Source organism: Zerene cesonia, chromosome 29 (assembly GCF_012273895.1).
Source record: "Zerene cesonia ecotype Mississippi chromosome 29, Zerene_cesonia_1.1, whole genome shotgun sequence".
NCBI classification, from domain to species: domain Eukaryota; kingdom Metazoa; phylum Arthropoda; class Insecta; order Lepidoptera; family Pieridae; genus Zerene; species Zerene cesonia.
In genome coordinates, this window is record NC_052130.1 from 5,756,378 (window position 1) to 5,779,012 (window position 22,635).

At 33.7% G+C, this 22,635-nt stretch overlaps 1 protein-coding gene across 2 annotated transcripts in view; it reads left to right on the forward strand.

The window, feature by feature from the left end:
• LOC119837970 (octopamine receptor beta-2R) overlaps positions 1-22,635 on the forward strand; it is a 135,451-nt gene that overhangs the window by 85,288 nt on the left and 27,528 nt on the right. For both annotated transcript variants that reach the window (XM_038363773.1, XM_038363774.1), the window contains one exon: positions 15,024-15,048. The gene's annotated coding sequence lies outside the window, so the exon portion shown is untranslated. The remainder of the gene's footprint in view (positions 1-15,023; positions 15,049-22,635) is intronic.

Consider the following 22,635-nt stretch of genomic DNA (forward strand, 5'->3'; position numbering starts at 1 on the left):
TAATGAATAAATCGCGTTTAAAATCCGTTTAAAAGTCTTTCATTTCTAAATGTATATCTAATATTCGCGTAAAATCAAACACGAGGAAATACTAAGGATGTGCTTCTTTAATCCACATTTTTGATAACACGATTCATAGCAACGCTGTAGTTAATGTGTGACAAAAATAAAGGTTATATAAAATAAATTGGCGCGAATCCACGAAATTTTACCGAGATTACATTGCACTTTTGATAAACAAATATCATTTGGCAAGAATGTGATGGAGTTGTTCCTTAGAATATGAATTTTCATAAATTACCGTGATATATACTGAGCTTAGACAATTTAGATAGTATTTTGGCGCCAATTGATTTCTAAAATCATTGCGTGTTGCGTTAATTTAGTTTCGTACACGCGTCACTCACTGGCGCACAAATATTCGTACATAGTACGAATGTTCGCGCTCCGCCGTCAATTCATTCCCTATGCTTTATCACTTAAAACAACGCACTTGCAGAGGTTCTGCCTCTACAAATGTGCATGGGTGATTGGTGATCGCTGAAGACCATGAAGGGAACTATTAGTATCTATTTTATTTTGTATGTGTATATTGTATTAGTATCTATTTTAGTAAAGTGACACATCATTACGGTTCAAATGACAGTCCCCTGCAATCCAAATATCGTTGCAACAAAATTTACATTCTGCAAGACTAAATCGTCATAATATATGTGTTAGTTACACTATTTATAGATGATGAACGGATTAACCGATTTGGCTGGAAATTTGTGCAATGGTAGCTTAGAACCAGGGAAGAGACATGGGATATAAAAAACATTTTTATCCCGGAAATCCGGGAACGGGAACATGCGAGGAAACCCTCGGGTCCTCCTATCTTTCCTGCGACTAGGGGGGTCTATATTTCCGGCAGCGACTACGCGAGCAAAGCCGCGGTCGGAAAGCTAGTACATGAATTGTAATAGTGGCTCGATGAGACAATTTTCAGAGATGCCAACGAAAATGTCCCATGACATAAGCTTCCCGTGACAATTTAGTTGCGATTTGATTAGATTCGACTGTGTTGAATGATGAAAACGTGTTCCGTTGATCATTAATATAAGTCGACTACTAAATCTGTGAAAACATTCTTAACGAACTAATTAGTAATCAGTCCTTTACTTTGTTTAAATTATCGTATTTATAAAATTTGTTCCAACATCTATCTATCTGTCATATGTTCATCACGTCTATATAATCTCCATACAGAGTTTCAGTTTCACACGACCTTCTTCGTAACACGGACCACCGCCATCTCGAATTCATCAAAGAAAAGCGCGGGAACTAATTTCATGCCTGTCAAATTACCTGTCAAAAATAATAGCTGTCACGTTGACATTCAACGAGTTCCTTTTTGCGCGGTGATTTTTCGATTTACCGCGGCAATGTGTTTTTTTTTTTTTTAATTAGGTCTCGCGTGTACAGCCGATGACAGTTGGCTTATTGTTTTTTAACGCGCTTGACATAAACTATTGGGGTTTTTAATAGCATTTACATTATCGACATGACCGATTCTGATGACGATTTAAAGATATGGATTACTTGTGGTAATAGATAATACCAGTAATTATTAAATACTAGCAAACCCGGCGAACTCCGTTTCGCCACCAGATGGTTTCGTTTTTCCCGCTTTTCTGTTGAAATTTTTCCTGAATTTTCTTTGCTATAAACCTCAAGGAGCCCGAGACCTTTCCAACGAATGCAAAACCGTGGAAATCGGTTCGTGCGTTCTGGAGTTATAGCGTCAGGAAGGAAAACCCGACTTATTTTTATATAGTAAGATAATAATTATCAACCAAACAAACAAAAGCAATTCTCCCAAAAACTGGAATACTTAAGGGATAAGGGATAAGGAAAGGATTAACGAGGGATGAGGAAAAGCATACGGGTCAACACTCACCGATCGAAACATAGTAGTAGCATTATACCTTCTATTTCAGGGTGACCTTCTATAGTATCTTCTATAGTAGGGCTTGGTAGCTCGCCCAGTCCGTTGGTCCAATTCGCGCTGAAGGGAGCTCGACTCCGACAATAAACATAATAATAAAGTTTCCATAATCCATAAAATTATATTTTACGTTCATTATATGAACTTTCGTTTTAAAATCACTTTTATTATTTCAGTCATAGAATTCAATTTGAGTTTCATTCGTATGGAATAACATAATTTCGAAATATATATAATATGCCTTTATAAACATGATGAGAGTAAATTTATCAAACAGAATAATTACGTAGCAATCATTTTGAAACGTGTAATAATTTCAGTTAAAAATAACTAATTATTTAAATCGTAAGCCAAATGAAGCATATCACTAATAATTAATCATCAACACAATCGGTTCAGCCGTTCTCGAGTTATAAATGACAACCCATGTAACATTTTTGTATATATCTACAGTAATAAAAACCTGAACTATGTTTGATCGCTCTATTTTATGAACTACTCTACGAATTTCTAAAATTATTTCACCATTTATTTATACCTGATCCCATATTTGATCAGGGATTATCAGATACATATTAAACCTATAGTTTTGCCTGATACATATTAGGTAAAGCGTAAAGCGTCGATACTAAAGGAAATTTCTTGAGATAGAAATAAATTACAAACAGTTTAATATTCGTTTTAAACAATTTGTTGTGGAACGCGGATGAAAATTCTTTAAAGCTCTTCAACTCAAATTCATTTCCCTAAAGGAGGCACCCTTATCGCAAGAACAGCGACCTCTTCCAGGCAACCTGAGGTCGACTATCAATTTTTACGAAGACGTTGAAGGTGCACAGCATTAGCGCGCATTTGTGTGTTATAATAATTGTCCATTGTTTGATGCATCTGCCCCATACCCCACAAGAGGCACGGGTACTTTTATGCAAGTCAATGTAGCAGCATGATCTACACTACTAAATACACCAGCTTTATTCAAAGACACGACAGCAAAGCTTGCATTGCGAGTCAACGATAAATAAGAGGTACAAAATGGTTACACAATTTATCATAGAATGCGATTCCTCATGGGTGTTTGGAAAGACGCCAAACCGTGGTCGTGTCGTGCGTTCATTAAAAATATACGTGTGTGACACGCCTTTATCTTGTTTTAATCACGTAAATATGGTTTATGCTTTTGAACTAATGAGCGTCGATAATATTAAAATATAATGTATTTTGGAAGTCATTTATCTCGAAATAGTTTAAATGTCTATTCTCCACCTTGTTTTCTTTCTTTTGGGGGGGGGGAAGGCTTGCATAGACTCACGGCCCCCGGGGAAGGAGCTGTTATTCGTTTCTGTTCTACTTATGTTATATACGCAGTAGCGAAAACTGTATTGTTCCGGCTTTTCGTACTACGGCTACGAAATAGTAGGATTGATTATGATGCGACTTTCATAAATAGAGTAAGTAGAATCGTAGAATTACGAGTATAATGAAGGAATTTAGCCCTATATGATACTACTACCCTGCCCTAATATTAATTGTTATTTAACAATTGTTCTGCCACTTTATTTTCCTGTAATAGGGAGCAACTACCTATCTGTAACTTTGTATAATGTATATATGTAGTTTAAGTACGTTCATATAAATTATTATGTATTGGTATTATTATGTTGATATATTAAATATATTATCTAATTTAATTTATAGACTTATAATATTCATTGATTTCTTTATATTTTTTGTAAAGTACATGCATTTTAAAAGTTGTGAAGTGGCTGGCAATCCAGATGTCGGAAGGGTGTCACTGAAAATCAGTGTTGAGGTGTTCTGCCTCAAATATACTGAGTGGCATCCTTTTTTGGCGCATGCAACCACACGTAATTTAGATTAATTTATCTATTTTTGTTTTCATTCTCTGATTATGTTTTTTTTACATTAATTTTTTTTCTTTTTATTTTTCTATTTTTATGTATGTATGTGTGTTTGTGTGTGTTAAAATAAATTGATCTTTCTTTCTTTCTTTCTTCAACTGAGCTGGTGGTTCACCTAATGGTAAGCAAGCACCTTACATCATTGTGAAAAAAAAGCTGATACCTACTCTTACATTGAAAAATCGACACTAATCAAACATAGCCATAAAAAAACCTCATCGAAATTTAATCAATCCAAAGGAGCTACGCTGTCACAATGAAACACACAGATGGACACCGTAATACTCCTTTAAAACCTCCTCCTACGTCAACAGTGCACATAAATCAACAGAATGACATTTATCACTAAACAGTTTTTTCTTTACTTTGCTCGAAGACCTAGTCTTTCAAGTTACTGATAAAGACCCTGATAGCTTATTGTCGTTAACTGACAGATAAGCTTAACAGAACATACAACAACCAGAAGTTGCGATGGCTATTGACCTTCTGTGGTGACATTATACTTGCTTATAGTTATAATAAAAGGATCACGAATAAAATCATACATTAATTTAGTACGCGTTCCTCATAATAATATTATTCCTTATGAGATTTGAGATTATCCAAATATGCTAATGTCGGTTATTTATGGATGGAGTTAGAGACAATTAATTCTGCCTTACGCGTCGTTGATGCTAACTAAAATGGCTTATATAATGCGTGTTTAATTAATTATTATATATCATTGTTTTGGTAATGGCGTGTTAGGTATAAAATGTAACACGTTTGTAATTTTTATGAAGTTTTTTTGTATTCGGTAAATAAATCAACTACATTAAAACATTTTAATGAATGAGGTTCTTGTTTCCACGATATATTTTTTTATTTGTTTTTATGACTCAATATCTACGTAGGTTTTTATTAATTGGCGTGATTGTTTTCGTATGGTAATATTAAGGACAATTAAGGAATAATAATATTATGGACCTAAGTAGTCCAAGTACGTATTTCCAAGTATGGCAAAAGAAACTTTAGTATTTTTTTTTGTTTTATGCTTGAGCAATCTGATCCATTTAGAAATTAAAAACTTTTTAACGGATTTAAACGCGATTTATTCATTGTATTATTAACCCGAAGTTTCGAACACTTTACAGCGAGCGTGGTCACGGGGAGATTGTCACCACGTCGTGACCGTAAATGAAACTCGCGTGAAATCAAACACAAGAAAACACAATCTTATCCATATTTTGCCAGCGGTAGCCACTTCATTACTGGCACACAGGCCAGGATCAGATGTCATATCTCGTCCAAATTTTCAATCTTGGACATGCCGGTTTCCTCATCACGTTTTCCTTGTTTGTATTTAAGCAGTGGCAGCGCAGATAAATTGAAAAATCGTCTTTTTGCCCTTCACGGTCGCCTGGTCTCGAAACCCGACTGAACGTTTATTAAGTCCAAAGCCCTCACCACTGAGCCACCAATGCTTGCTACTAATCGTAATATTTTCTGCTCTATAAATCGTTTCACTTCTCGTATTTATAAAAGTTAGTTTGAAATTATATTTTAAATACGTTTCATTCATAATATTATTTAAGCTGAGTTGGGACTCATGCTTTGTGTTAGTTATTATGCGGTTTTTAATTTCTCACTGCATACGTACTTGTGTAAAGTGAAATATATAAAGAAATAATTCTTTAAATATATTTCATTCATATTACTTATTTAAATTTAATTTTGTGTATTATAAGTAAAGATTGTAGTTAATTTACTCTGAGCCTGAACTTCGCCCGGGATAAAAAGGGACAAATAATTATTAGTATACGGGAAGATGTGATGTAACTATCTGATTATCAACATACAGTCGAGTAGTTTTTTGTCTTATTATAAAATAAAAAATAGAATAAAAGAAAAATTCATGAATACACAAGTAAGTTTACAATGTTACCACGATAAAAAAGACATATCTCTTTTAAATCCTCATTAAAATGCCTAATGCCAGCGTATTACATAGCATGTATATATATATATATATATATATATATATATATATATATATATATATAATATATATAAGAAAAGTTCTTTAAAGTAAAGATTTATTCAGTACTTGAGAACACATGATAGTTTGGTATATTTTAAATTAAAATCTCTTAAATTTTCTCTCTCATTCAATTTATATTGTTCATATTAAGCCTTATGAGTTAAATCTTTACTGTGAAAACACATTTCCTTCATATAAAAGCTGAAATTCAAATATCCCATATAAAGGTATATAATATTATTGGAATACCTCCAGCCCGTGCGGTTACGCCAGTCGCAAATTACAGTCAATTTACCGGTAAAAATGTCGTTGATAATTTAAAATTGAGATATTCATATTAATTTTGTTTTTTCATACAATATATATGATACAACAAACCGGTCTAACTTTGACTTTAAACTTTTTTCTAGGTTTAGAATTAGCTGAAAATAAAAAAAATATATTATAATTGCCTCTATAAAAAGACACACACCAACACACACGCCACACACACACCATCATTCTTAATTTAATCATACCGTTAAAATAAAAACATAGATATATATAAAATAAAATACGTGGCGTCCCTTTTCAGTTTAAACCGCGTCATAATTTTAACTACCAAAGAATAACCTTTGCATATTTTATACTAAATTATAATATAGTTTTGAATATGCAGCAGCGACCCAATAAAACATCACCCTATATAGGTCATACGATTTTCTATTCATTGTCAAGATACTCAAACATTCCATATTCTTTCATAGAATACAAGAATCCAAATGGAATTCTAGAAATACAGCCTCCTTACGAGATATTAAACTGGGAACGAGGCATGAATAAAATTCTCCATGGCTTGGAAAAATTACTGCTGAGTCGGCCTTTTGTCAACAGTGGAAGTATACAGGGTGATATAATATTGAAACTTTATTTTTTCATCACGTATGTGTGTGTTATTTGAAACTAGAAAGATATACAAATAGATAAATAAAGGACCTAAATTTCTTCATTTTTTATTGGTGTGAGGCGTTGTTACAATAACAATCGCCAGTACTTATTCGAGTTCAACCTTTATATGTAACTTTGGGCGATTTGACGTTGGAGAAAATATTATAAAATATTTTCTATACTTTTGTTTTTACTAAATTGTCTTTAGAGTGCTTGTTTCTCATAAATAGCTGAACAGATTTGAGTAACACTTGCTCAAATAACATAATCATTATCTAACAGTTCTATATATTAATATTTGTTTCCTAACTCTCTTATTAAATACTAGCTGCGCCCCGGTTTCACCCGCGTAAGTCGGTATCCCGTAAGAATATCGCGATAAAAAGTTGCCTATATGTTATACCAGTTGTCCAACTACCTACGTACCAAATTTCATTGCAACCGTTTCAGTCGTTTTTTGCGTGAAAGAGCAACAAACACACACATCCTTACAAACTTTCGCATTTATAATATTAGTAGGATCTTTCATTATTTGCCCGCAAACCTTTTTTATAGAATCCTTTTAATACCGATTGAAACTCGGACAATACCGGAGGTTAAATTTAGCACCTATACTATAAAATATAGCAATCACCCGCTATATAAACATATAATTTCTGACCGTTCATACGGAATAACTATCTTTGACCTATTTTTTTTTTCAAGAGTTTTAATCAAAAATATTGTACAATGTCACGTTCGGTGCCGCGAGTGCTTTTAATGACAATGCTTGGTTCCGATTAAAAAGATTTTTGTATGCTGAGATTTATATAGAAGATATTTTAAGTATATCAAACTGGTTCTATTTTTGTGGTAGTTCTCTTTTAACATCATTATTAATATCCCGCTTATTTGTATAATAATTTATCAACTAAACAAAAAAAATTTCAACCTAGAATGATAGACTGAATTGGATATTTCCATGAAAGCTAACAGCTTCCATGAAAATAACGGACAAGCAAATTTAACCGCTTTTTAATAGTACATTATGGAAGAAATTGCAATAATTATATTCTATTTACACATACTATTAAATTTTAAATAAAAAATAATCCATAGTAACTAGCCATCCGCATTCATAAATAACATTTTTGATTCCTCAACCTCTGTTTATTCTGAACAAAATGGCGTCATTTCCCGCCAAAATAATTAAACGTTTCAATCTCGCGCGCTTTGTGCGAATGCACGTATTATTTTATGCAAAGCAATTTGGTGTGAGGAAATAAGCTACGAATTTGCAAAAGTAATTTTACAAAAAGCTTTCGTGCAATGAAAAACTATTTCGAATTGAAATACAGATAGAAGATACGAATGGCGGGAAAAATGATACTGTAATAATGGCGTGATATTTGTACCTCTTTTTTTGTTATGGAGTTATTGGATGACTATTCACAATAGATATTTTTGCTGTGTAAAAGTGAAAAATAATTATTGTTTTATGATAAAAATCAATATGAGATTGTGTATTCAACACATCTATATATACAATAATTTAATCATAATAAGAATGTACAACGATTAGTGCCTAATTTATGAAGTCAGTTGATATAAAATGACAGCCAGACAAGACTATTAAAGATGTGAGGGTAGTTGGATTGAACATTAAACAAACAATGTACGAACGTTGTGTTATGTTATGTTTTCCTTAAAGCAATAAATAAATAAATAAAACAACATATAGTCACAGTATTATTTGAACTAGTGATTAGTTGAATGGGATGTGTATTCAATAGCCTAATTAGCTTAGTGCGTAATTGCCTTCGGTTGTCAATGACCTTCATTATTTGTACAGCATATAAGGGTAGGTAGTAAGGGTGTGATAGTTTAATAACCACTTCATATAATAGAACCCTGTATAAATTGAATAAGGAGAACTTTGGTGTAGAAAGGTGGAATCTTGAAGGATATAGTATTCTTTATGGAGAACCAAGTTATATGGGATTAGAAGTTTTATTGTGGGAGTCGAACACGCTTCAGCACGAATTGGACCAGCTCGCACCGGGGAAGTACCACACCCCCACAGAAAACCAGCGTAAAATAATAGCATGCTAAATATAAATTAGCATGCATAATAGTGTTTCGTGAGTGGGGCAACCGGAGGCCCGTTTCCTTTTCCTCACCCTTTCTATTCCATTCTTTCTTGCCAGTCGTCTTTCCTTATCCGCGAATGCACTGCCTCTGCGAATCATATTCGCCATCATATTTGCTCAATGAAAATCTATTAAACACGCTTTATAACTTCACGGTAAAAGTTGAAAAGTTAATAAAAAGATTACAAAAATCTTTAGATGGTTTTGGCGGGTTAGAACAATACTCCTATATGAGTATATCTAAAGATATGCTATGTTATTGTGGCATCCGAGTATTATATAGCAAAATTAGATTCTACCAAATTAAGCTTTGCACACAAACTTAAACAAATTCTAAACTGTCTATTGGGAATAAATCTTGGCCTCAAATCTGTAAATTTCAAAATGCTTGAATTGTAGCTCAATTGAATCGTGTCAGAATATGTCAAACTATTCACGTACTGTGGCTAAGTACCAATCAATGGTTCATTGAAACAAAATCCAATGCAATCGAAATGCAACTACATGGCCATGGGAAGCTGATGTTCTGGGATATTTTTCTTTGGCAACTCTAAGAATGGCCTCAACGAGACATGTTTATAATTCGTGTACGATAATATTATGACAAGTAGTGGTAAGCCTCGGACTTCAAAATCGATTAGTCGGGGTTCGAGACCGGGTGAGCGTGCAGCGTGTGGTGTCTGCACATGTGGATAACATCACGACTGCTCACGGTGAAGGAAAACATCGTGAGGAAACCGGCATGTCCGAGAATCAAAAGTTCGACGACATGTGACATCTGCCAACCCGCACTTGGCCAGCGTGGTGGATTATGGCCTGAACCCTCATAGAAGGCCTGTGTCCCAGCAGTGGGAACATATATGGGCTGATGATGATGAAAACTATTATGACTATGCTTTAGTTTTTGCAGAAAACCAATTCTGTCAAAGATATTAGGATTGTAATGGACTGTCACTTCAAGTGACAGTACTAAAAGACCAGATTCCTATCTTTAGAGCTAATGACAAATAATTGTGATCTTTCAATATATATTTAGCCTACAAACTGACCCTCATAATCGAATTATGGCTGCGTATTACACGCGATGCCAAAATGTCTGCAAACACGCTAGAAAAAGTCCCCTAATCGCATCTAATCATGAAACGTTTTTACGCTAATTATTACTTGTGTAACACTAGCAAAAGGATTTACGTTTATGTGAAATTCTTCCGTTTATTAATTATTATGTAATATACTTTTATATCATATTTACGTTTACACGACTCATCAAATATTACTCGTTGTTATTAGAGATGCATTTATAAAATAAACAGTAAAAAACACGCTTCCATGAATCAACTAAATTGCTCAGAATACAGAGGATACGTAAGGAAATTATTTAGTACTGGCGATCCTAATCAGAATAATGGGGTAAACTGGGATTCTTGATGAGTGTACAAAGTTTAAATTAAATCTGTCCATTCAAAGTGGATCAGATTCGCGTCTAAAAGCGTATTAGGCTCAGAATAAATCAAAAGAAACCTAAATATAACTTGAAACAAAATACCTATCGATTTGTTAAATGTATTTTAAGGACACACAAGAAATCTACTTCGTATTGTCAAATTAGAATGAAACTCGTGGCTTCCACACGAAACAGACATAAGTTATGTACCAAAAGAAATTGTTCAAAGTGTATTTCAAGATATTATTTTCTAGATTTTATCTGAAGCTGTTTCCGAGAGAATGGACCTTGACAGTCCGATAGTGAGATGCCGTATCAACAATCCATTTTTCAATATAAATTCCATTGTAGCATCACTAAGTTCTTTACACAGCACATATTATAAGAGAATGAGTTTTCCGTTTAATAGAAACTTCTAAAGAATTTAAGTGAAGTCCCGTGTCCCCTACTGAGGTATGGGGCAGATGATATACATCCGTTTCACTGATCGATTTTCTTTTGGGACAAGTAGGTGATCAGCCTTCTGTGTCCTGCCAGACCGAGACATTTTTTTTTTTTTTTGCGTCCCCACCGGGAATTGAACCCAGGACCCCTCGGTTCTACGCTCACGCGTTAACCACTGTACCAAGGAGGCGGTCTCTAAAGAATTTGAATACTTTTAAATAGATAAATTCGATCATGAGGCGGGTTTCCCGCGTCTTTCGCTGTTTCGTAGCCATGCTTGACTCTGGTAACTCGTGGTTACACCACAACAATCGAATTTATCCACCCTGTCCGTTTTATGAGCCTAAGGGGCCAAGCCTTTGCGCTTCACTGAGATGATACAAGATATTATAATATTTTTTATTCTCTATAAAATTTAAATTATTTATATCCCACATATCGCTACAAGGTATTATAATTGTAGGTAATATAGACATGTCACGTCATACAATTTTTTGTCGTTAAATTCATAAATTTGGACAGTAAGTTTATTATCCCAAATTTTTCAGCGATACTGACTTCACCTGTATTGATAGGGGATAAAAAAACCATGAATTCAACTAGTTGACAAGAAGTAAAGAATTCACCAATTATAATTAATCAGTATTTCCTAAGTTTCGTTTACAAGCACAGCATATCTTTTATATATAAATTTTCTTGTTTTAAGAAACGCGCCACGTCATCAACTAAAAATAGTTACCCAAAGCCTGAGTAAGTCGTTTGTAAAAATATTGAGGGAAGTCACGTATTCGCTCCATATCTCATTCGCTCCAGGGTCCCTCCCAACCTAAACGCTTAATGTCTCGTAAGAAAAGATTAGTGAGTATGGCCTGATGAGGACATAAATTACCAGGTTCTACGTGAATACTTTGATGGTGAATGAAGAAACGTTCTTATTTCCAACCGACTTCAGAAAAGGATTATTAATTCGACTGTATGTTTTTGTGGTCGTTACCCCATTACTTTCTTCTGGGTGAACCTATTTAACGATGCTTTTTTTATTTGAATAGCACAACGAGTATTGACAAATTATGAAAAGCGACATCTATATTTTACAATTATTCACCCAACATAATATAAAACCACAATATCCGACAAGTTACCGGAAAATTGTAAATAACGTTAGATTCCAGTCTCGTGAGGAACTCGTATAGATAATCTCGCAGATGAGATAAAAATAAACGGCGTAAAGTAAAAACTTTTTAAGGTATATACGAAGTTAATTTGAAAGTCAAATAAATTTAGCAAGCTAATGTTTCGCCCCCGAGCCAGTTGGAAACTATTCAAATTTCGAAGTTGCCGTAACGGTAATAAAAATTTTAAACTTTAAATGCTTCGAAATAATGAAGTTTATTGCATGGTAGAAGAAACTTTTCGGATAGGCTTTGTGTTACGCCTGTCTGTATATTTCGACTAGCGTTCCGCCGCGGCTTCGCCCGTACTAACAGCTTATAGAACTCAGGAATCACGCACATGTTCAAAGGTGATAGATTTTTGCACTTGGTACAGTAATTTAAAAAGCATACATTATCTATCTATAATTTTTAACTTTATTTTTTATAACTTAATAATCATACGATGTGGCTAGTTTTTATCCTCGACTCGATTCAAGTAATTGTCTAAATTTTGATTTGTTCCCTCTATATAAACTATAAAATTTCAGTAATAAATTATAGTTTATGGATAATATTAATAATAAATATAGTTAAAAAAACAATACTGTATCACTTACGCGTGTACCTAACGTTAAGTTTAAGTTACGTAAGTTAATTATTAAATTCTCTCGATCTTAGTCAGGATAGCGAGATATTATTGTACTTTTATCGTTGTCATGTCAACAAAATTAGAATGAAATCTGTCCGTTTAAAGTGGGTCAAAATCGAGTCTAAAGAAATCGGTTACATACAAACATACAGACATAACAAAAGCGTGTTAATAGCAGAAAACACGGTATAAATAAACACTGTGTTCTGTAAAAAATCGCCTCATTCAGCGCTAAAATTAAATTAAAATGCACTTTCGAGACAGGTTTAGTATTAATAGAAAAACCTAAGCATAATACAGAGAGGCGTGGTTATAAATCGCTTACCGCGCAATATTAGACCCTTTGTTCTAGAAAATATTTTCTACTTCATAATAGTACAGCTTTATCGTTCTATTTTAATCCAATATTAAAACAATATAAGTTTTCTGCGCTCTCAGATTTTCGAAAGTGTTTTTAAATTAATTGTTACATATCACCACATAGTATAAAACGAAGTCGCTTTTTCTGTGCCTATGTGCCTATGTAAGCTTAAATCTTTAAAACTACGAAACGGATTTTGACGGATTTTTTAAATAGATAGTGATTCAAGAGGAATGTTTATATAATATAATAACATCCATTATACTACTCCGAATTTAACGTGTGAAGCCGCATGCAAAAGCTCGTAGTATATTAGTTTATATACTATACTAATATTATATTGCTGAATTGTGTGAACTACTTCGAATCGAAAATTTTATTTTTGTATTAACGGTAATTACACAGACTAATTAAATACATAAAGCAAATTATCACAAAATGGCTGATGATTTGATAATTAAGGGAATTGTACGATTTTCGCGGCAGTCATGCTAATTAGGCTAAGGGCGTATCAGACAATTCGTAATCAAATTATAATAAAAATAAATGCAAACAATTAAATACTAGTTTTTGCTAATTAATTCAGTCCCCAAAAATGAAACTAAATTTTTTGTTATTTCTTAAAAAAAAAATGAATGAACTTCTTTCTTAGTATTTTCTTGTGTTTGATTTTACGCGAGTATTATACATTTAGAAATTAAAAACTTTTTAGCTGAACTCAGTCTCCCCGTGACCACGAACGTTGTTAAGTGTTAGAAATGTCGGGTTAATAATATAATGAATAAGTCGCGTTTAAAATCCGTTCAAAAGTTTTTAATTTATAAACTTCTTTCTTATTAACTTTCCTATCCTATGTCCTTTTTCGAACCTCAAACTACCTCTGTATCTCTATCATCCAAATCAGTTCAGTAGTTCAGGATTGAAGAAGAAGATAGACAGTAACCTTGTTTTTAGGAGTAATATCAGAAGGGTTTTCACACGTTCAACTAAGATGAACATACATAAAACCCTAGTAGGTAGTTATATAAGATAAAGCAATTCATATCGCAGAGCTGAAGTCTTTGTGATAATTTTCAAACAAATTGCTTCTCCTGTGTCATATAAGACACATGTCACATTAAAAATGTAACTCTATATTGTGACATGACTTTTCTAATAAATTGACAACAAACGCACGTGTGAACAGGGCTTTATTTAAATTCTGTCTGGAATATACCTAACAAGATTTTATACATGTTCATTTAGTAATTACGAGTTTACTTGTGTTTGCAGGAATAGACTAAATTAATAGATCGGAGCTCAGTCAGGACTTGTTAACATTTCGTGCGAAATATGAAATTTCGTTTCGTACTTCACTCAAAGCAAATGTTTTTGTAAAAGGCTTTATGGTAGACAAGGTGGATCCCGTGGCTTCACTCGTTGTAATCCATATACTAATTCACACTATAATCCATCTGTGTGCCAAAATTCATACAGATCCTATCTGTTGATTTCGCATGAAAGAGTAATATGAGATGGATTCATAAATTCCTATAAACTTTCTGGTATACAGTATTCATGGATAAGATTACGACCGTTTTAAAGTTTTAGGAAAAAACTTTATTTATTATTTTATTAATCGAATGATGCTTTCAAAACTGACTTTAAACGGTAAATTATATGATAACTAACCTTCCGTACGCGGCCTCGCCCGCCCAATAAAGTGAAAAATCGATCACGTGGTTTTCCCCACATATTTTCTATTTCCATGGGATTTTTATAGACAGACAGACAGAGTTACTTTCACATTTATGATATAAAATAGGTTTAAAGCAGTTTCCAAAGAAGAAAGCTGAGCTGAATTACTGCATTTTTATTGTTATTTTTTGGCAAGGAGGGAGTCCCTTGTAGTGTTTAAAAAAAAATCTAGATTTTTTTTTAAATATGTGTGTTAATTATTTAAGATTCACATTAAATGTTACTATAAATGAACCCTTTTTATCATTTCAGATCGTTACTTCAAAAGTGTTCCATGGTAAGAAGATCGTTACATATATAAGTATATATATATATTGCTTGAATAATTTTTAAAAGGTTATTAAGGAGGCCCATGTCCAAGCAGCGGGACTGCTGATGATGATGATAATTTATTAATTATATACCACAAGATGATAAAGCAAACCTTACGCAGAAATTACAGTATATTTTACCGATCTTATTTTATGATTATTAAGTTAAAACAAATTTCACGCATTACAAGATTTTACGAAATTGGTTAAGTTAACAAACGGTAGTAACAAACATCGTTACAAGACTTTTCGTCATATGTTTCAAATTAAATAATTTAATCAACATATTTGCTCTTTTTTCAAATTCAATCATAAACGAAACAGGAAGTTTTCATTTGCTTTATTTTTTAATTTATTACCAATGCGACGTTTCGAATCTTTTACGGTAAAGTTTGCTGCAGTAAATATACATAATATTTTGTATTTGCGTATATCTTTAATAATATAATGAAGCTGAAGAGTTTGTTTGTTTGTAGGCTTAATCTCAGGAACTACTAGACCGATTTAAAAAAATGATTACACCATTGGATTATACACGTTTTTCACCTGAGTGCTAAAGGGGGGCGGCGCTTTTTCATTTATTTCGAATTTACCCTTTTTATTTTACGCATGGAAAGCTTGGAGTTTCTGTACGGGATCGAATCAGAAGTAAGGAAATCCATCCTAGAACCGGAGTCACCGTCATATCTCATGCGCACATAGCGTAGGCCGCTGGGCCAGAAAGGTTCTGGTCTCCAGACCACGTAATGGGCGACGAAGCGTGAGACGGCCTCCCACAACGTGGACGACCTGGTCCAAGTGACAGAGAGCCGCTGGTGTAGGCCCCCCGTTAACCGGTCGAACTGGAAATCAATGAGGGAGGCCATCTGCGGATTGATGATGATATTACATACTAGCCATGTTTTGCCGATCTATCATTTCCTTCTGCTACTATTTTATAACCCATGAAAACATCGTATCATCTTTGTGAGACGAGCACGCTTTGTCACGAATTGGGTCAGCTCGCACCAGGGAACTACCACACCCCCACAGAAGACGGCGTGAAATAGAAGCATGCTACTGCGATTCGTACTCACACTGCGGCTCCCCCACTCAATAGTGGTACTTTTCCTCATCGTTCCCAGTCCATTCCTTATCCCTAGTACCTTTAAAGTATCCAGCGCATGCAGAGGCCTCTGCGAATGTTCATGGGCGGTGGTGATCGCTTTCCATCAGGCGAACCCCTCAGTTACCCGCTACAACATAAAAAGGATTAATACAATGCTAACCCGCTAAATAACAGCAATTTCTGTCTCAAACCCATATTTTCAACTACGTGTTTACGATACAGCGTCAACTGTTTGCGTTTATTACTCATAATATCCTTTATCGTTGTTGACCGGGGCGTAAGAGCCGCCTGTAACACCGAAATAAACTGATAAGTTTGTTAGATCTCTATGTTTATATATTAAGAATAGTACAATATATGGATATATTAGGTTAACTCATGTTTCTGATGAAATACACCTACTGTCTTTAGTAAGTTGCTTTTTGGACTATATTTTTGATGTCATTGTCGGCGATGGAGTTGAGTCGCCTGTTGGTAAGAATGTCCCATCCCCGTTCATGAACATGGCTGTGGAGAGGCGAAAGGAGGAAGAATTCCTATGTCTTGCAATCTTGTATTGTGGGAGTCGAGCACGCTTCGGCACGAATTGGGCCAGCTCGCACCGGGGAACTACCACACCCCCACAGAAAATCGGCGTGAAATAGTGGCATGCCACTGTGTTTCGTACGGTGAGTTGGGGAGCCGGAGGCCCGTTTCCTTTTCCTCACCCGTCCTAGTCCATTCCTTCTTTCCAGTCGTTAATCCTTTCCTTTTCCCTTATCCCATAAAGACGGGCAGCGCATTCACAGAGGTACTACCTTTGCGAATGTTTATGGGCGGTGGTCATCGCTTTACATCAGGCGAACCACCAGCTCAGCTGCCCGCTATGACATAAAAAAAAAAATCTTAAAAAATAATAAGATATTCGAAGTACATTGTTACGTTTTATTCGCTTGTCCCAGGATTAATTACAATTAATATAATGGAAGTTTTATTTTTATAAGTTTGCCTTCCTATCTATTCAACATTATTATATTATTTATGTAACAAGTTATTGTAATTTCTCTCTTTAAATACTTTCACTATCGATATGAAATATTCTCTTTTTAAAATATAGAAGATATCTTTAGATGTGAAATATACTCCTGTTTTCCCAGTAGGACGTTTCTGTTAAGCGTATCGATTTAAGTGCGCTAAGCATAACTAAGTTACTCCTGCGAGACAACTTTAACATAAGATTGTAATAAATTGAAAGTAGAAAATATTTTCAACTTTAACTAAATGTCGGAAGATTTTCTCTCTTATCAAGAGCCTTCATTTTTTATGTATTCAGTAACTTCATACATTTTTATGGTTTAAACGGAATTTGAATTATTCTTAGTTCGTATAAAAGGTGGGTTTTTCATATGGTCCCATTTAAAATAGACCTAGATCTGATATTGAGTTTCACAGGCTTCAAAAGAAGGAGGAATGTAATTTTTGTGTGTGTTTACTCAGAATTGTCTACCTGATGTTTCTTTTCATTTGAATGCCTTTCACGTAGTCCTATTTTAATTTGGTCTAGTTAGTAATTTGAGGGCGGTTTAGTTTATGTGAAAAGTTGAGATTTTCCATCTGTTTGATTTTACGCGAGTAAAATTTAGAAATAAAGGACTTTTAAACGGATTTTAAACGCGATTTATTCATTATGTTATTAACCCGAAGTTTCGAACACTTTACAGTGAGTCACGGGGAGATCTGTCTTCCCGTGACCACGCTCGTTTTATTTATAAAAATTATTGAATTATCATTTAATAACTCTGTATGTAATTGTTTTCTTTTTAATATTTTTTATGACTACGGTAATTGAATGAAAATTATCGATGTAATAGTCATATAGCAATTGGATCAATGGTTGAGGCTTAAAAACGAAGAAAAACCGAAACATTGCCCCCGATACAGATTTCTCGCCAACTTTTCTATGTAGAAATTGCTCCGAACCGCTGGTATTGCTGCCGCTGTTACAATTCATAAGCATTTCTAATCGAGATTTTCTAATAAACAAATGTTTCTTATTTTACTATAGAAAATGATTATTTAACACGACACTTCGAACATTTTACAAGGTGCGTGGGCAGACCTAGACACACTACACGTTTTTATTTTTAATAACACTCGAGTCAAATAACAAGGGAAACCTCTTATTCAAATGAAGAGCGATTACATAAGAACCTAATAAGAGTTTGATTAATTTTCATTGACATAATTTTCGTTTTATATTATTTCAACTGACTTAAAAAATCGAGGAGGTTATTAATTCATCTGCATTTTTTTTAGTTATAACCTCAAAAAGAACTAACCTTTTTCCATTTCGCTTCGATCTAGTTCTGATAATTTATAGGCGATTTAGTTTTGTTAAAAAAATATAATATACCGACATTACGCGACGGTGTAACAGAGATTTAGCCGATACGCTTTATGTACCCGAAAATTTTGGTACATTAGGAATTTTTGTTTACGTCCCGAGCACAGTTTCGCGTCGAAATTGGATAATTAACTTTAATTGCTTGGACGACGCTAATTACTGCTGATGCGGGGTATAACAAAGCAATTGTTATGTCTGAAATGGAGATAGGTCAGTTATATTTACTGCCATTTAATAATTTTGTGTGGGAACAAAATTAATTATTTGTACAATAGATGTAACATTCATTATTAAAACAATACAATTAATTACAAAGAAAAATAAAACATTTAAAATAAAAAGTTAAAAATAATTTCAACCGAGGTTCTCAAAAGCAAAGTAAGTTCTCAATTCGACTGTGTTTTTTGGTAACTCAATACCTACGTACAGTATTCTGTTAGTGAAAGAACTTTCATGGTCCTATCAGTACTTGCAACGATTACTACCCGCAAACATACAACCTCTAATTATGATAATTAAAGAAAAGATAATATTTTGGTAAATCGGCTGTTATCTCTCTACACTCTTCTAAGTCTATAGCTAATAACGACGTCATAAAACCTTGCAAACGTTCACAAATAGATATTGATTTTACTGCACATGTTGGTTTACAGCTCAATGCTTTAATTTGTAGAAAAATGTAGCCTCCGTCATAACAGCCCTGTTTATATCCAAGGTCGAAGGAATCCAAAATAGAATGATAACTTGTTTATTTAATACTTCAAAAATATAGAAAAGATGCGATTGTTAGGCGTGATTCGTAACTTCTTCTCATTGGTAGCTGAGTGGTAAGGTGTCGCCCCGATCTGGCAGCAAAGATCAAATCCCGCATCATTATAGATTTCCTTCTGTATTTTGCAAGTATTGAAACGAACACGTTAGTATCAGTAGTTAGTAAGAATACACTTGGAAACCTTCAAAAATTGTATAGAATACTAATAAAACTATGTATGATATATTTATTATAAAAACACATTTCCTTCTCGAATTTTCTAACAAATTATATAGATATAGATACTTTACAATTTATACCCTACTAGCTGTGACCCGCGGTCGAAACCGCGTAAGTCCGTATCCCGTAGGAATATCGGTATAAAAAGTGCCTATGTGTTATTTCAGTTGTCCAGCTATCTACGAAGCAAATTTCATTGCAATCGGTTCAGTAGTTTTTGCGTTAAAGAGTAACAGACGCACGCATACATATGCATCCATCCTCACAAACATTCGCATTTATAGTATTATTATTCGCCAATAGATGTCAGGAAGAATCATAATAAATTGGGACTACTCAAACGCAAGTAAGTTTAAGTCGATAAAACACGAATAAAACACGAATATGACATTTTCTAAAAAAAATTCCTAGCTAGATCGATTTATCGCCCCCGAAACCCCCTATATACTTTTATATTTCATGAAAATCGTTGGAGCCGATTCCGAGATTCCAATTAATAATATACAATATATATACAAGAATTGTTCGTTTAAATATAAGATAAGATAAGCGGTTTTATTATATATTTGACAACAACTAATAGTCTATATTGGCAACTACAATAGCCATTAACAAAAAATGTAACTCTGTCTTTCATCGCCAATAAAACATCATGTTTCATTGAAACTCACCCTTTCATGTACCAATTAAATCCGTATTACAATACACAATCCATTAAATCACGGAACGAGAAGTTTCCTAAAGCCATTATATTGAAATTATACCAAACATCCACACGCCATTGTTTCATTAACTCCCAATGTTTGAATTTTGATATTAAACAGTACTTGATGTAAGCGATCAAATTTTGACGTGACGACATTAATCCGACAAGTTATTTTTGGTTTGAAACAAGTCATATAAATTATAATTTTTTTCACAAATAACTAAATCGCCTTCAATATTTTAATAGATAAATTAAGACCACATGGCAGGCTCCAGCTTTCAAATAAAAAAAAAGAATCACTAACACAAAAACTACAATCGAATTGATAAATTCCTAATTTTTATAAAGAAAAAGAACCCTTGCCATTCAGTAGATCGTGAAAACTAGAGTAATTTTGAATAGCCACCCTTCCTCATTCTACTATTCATGAAATTCGAGAGGGCAGCCCCGGCTTCCCGAGGTTACTCGGCGATTACGTACATATTCCATCATGAAATATTTTTTCTTAAAACAAACTCGTTAGCTTTATCACTAGTATATTTTGTGAATATCTTACTTCAATACAAAATCAACTATAATCACACCAATCACGTTGATATAATTCACTGTAACTTTTAATGTAGAAATGTTAACATTACCCAAGGAAAATATACTAAAATCAACGTAATATTCGTTAAGCTTTTCATCTATTTGACCCTATCTAATCACCAAAACACCTTGCACTTCTGCCCACGCCGGTCAGAAACATGTAGAAATTTTAGTCCTCCCCGAAGTTCGTAACGACTAAGATTATTAGCCCATATATGTTCCCAATATTATGTCACATATGTAGCAGTGGTGGATCAGTGGTGAGGACCTCGGACTTCACAATCGATAAGTCGTGGTTCGAGACCAGGCGAGCGTGCAGGAAATAAATTGATTTTTTAATTTGTTTGCCAATGTGGATAACATAACCACTGCTCAAAACGGTGAAGGAAAACATCGTGAGGAAACCGGCATGTCAGGGGAAACAAAAATTTGTGGTGGATTATGGCCTAAACCCTGATACGAAGCCTGTGTACCAGCAGTGGGAACATATATGGGCTGATGATGATAATTATGTCACCAACCTTTATTTCATAAACCGTGATAGTTTGACAGTTGAATTAAAGATAATGTATTTCTATTGTCGCTAGTTCAACAAATAATAAAAAATTTAGGTTTTTTAACCATTGACATAGTCGAAAATTAGATGGACAACCAAACTTGTCAGTTACTCTAGCTACGGAACCGCGAGTCCGGCTCGCACTTGACCGATTTTTGAATTTTAATTAAATAAAAAGCAACAAGTCTACAATCTAATAACTAAACATAAACAAATTCCAAGCCAATATCCATTAATTCCTAACAGTTTGATCAACATATCGCCGGCTATCGGTCAAAACTTTTTTAATTTACTCAGCAGCATCCAGTTTATTGATTTTCCAGTTGATTAATAACGTCTTTGTGATACTTTGAGTTGATAATCTGTTGCGTTTGTGGAATAATTTAATGGATACAATGTTTAATTTTTAGTTCTATAGCTTTATAAATGAGAAATTTTGAAAGAATAGAAAAAATGTTTATAACGAGATGGGATAAAATGTTTTGAAAACGTATTAAAAATAATAATAAAATTTCAATAGCCTTCAAAAAAAAAAAAAAAACAGAAAAGGTCTGTATTTTTTGGGTTTGTAACTTCAGCACTTTCGATTGGGTGAACAGATTTATGATTCTTATTTTATTCGAATGCTAATGAAATAAGCATGTGAATACTACGGTTTCCTCACTCACGGTCCTGTCCTGTTTCTTATCATGAATTATCTTTCTTTGTCTTAAACAATACCAGCCTACACGATAAATAGGTGAACTACAACTTAAACAACGGATATCTTTGCTGAAGAACAGACAATTAAACTGATTGTAGTTGAAATATTCATCATCATCATCAGCCCATATATGTTCGCACTGCAGGGAAGCAGGCCTCTTATGAGCGTTCAGTCCATCACGCTAGCCAAGTGCTGGTTAGCAGATATCAGATGTAGTCGAACTTTTGATTCTTCGATATGCCGGTTTCCTCATGATGTTTCCTTCACCATTTCGAGCAATGGTGATGTGGATCATGTGCAGATAAATTGAAAAATCTATTTATTTCTTGTATACTCTACTGCTACCACTGCTACCACTTCTCACTTATATATAACTATTATTTGTAATATGTAAAAACTTTAATGATGAAGATAATATAATCATCAGTGAAAAATGCTAAATAAATAAATAAAAATAGTTTTAAAAAACTAAAAAACACGCTTTTCAAGCACATCAAACTAAAAACTATAAAATAATT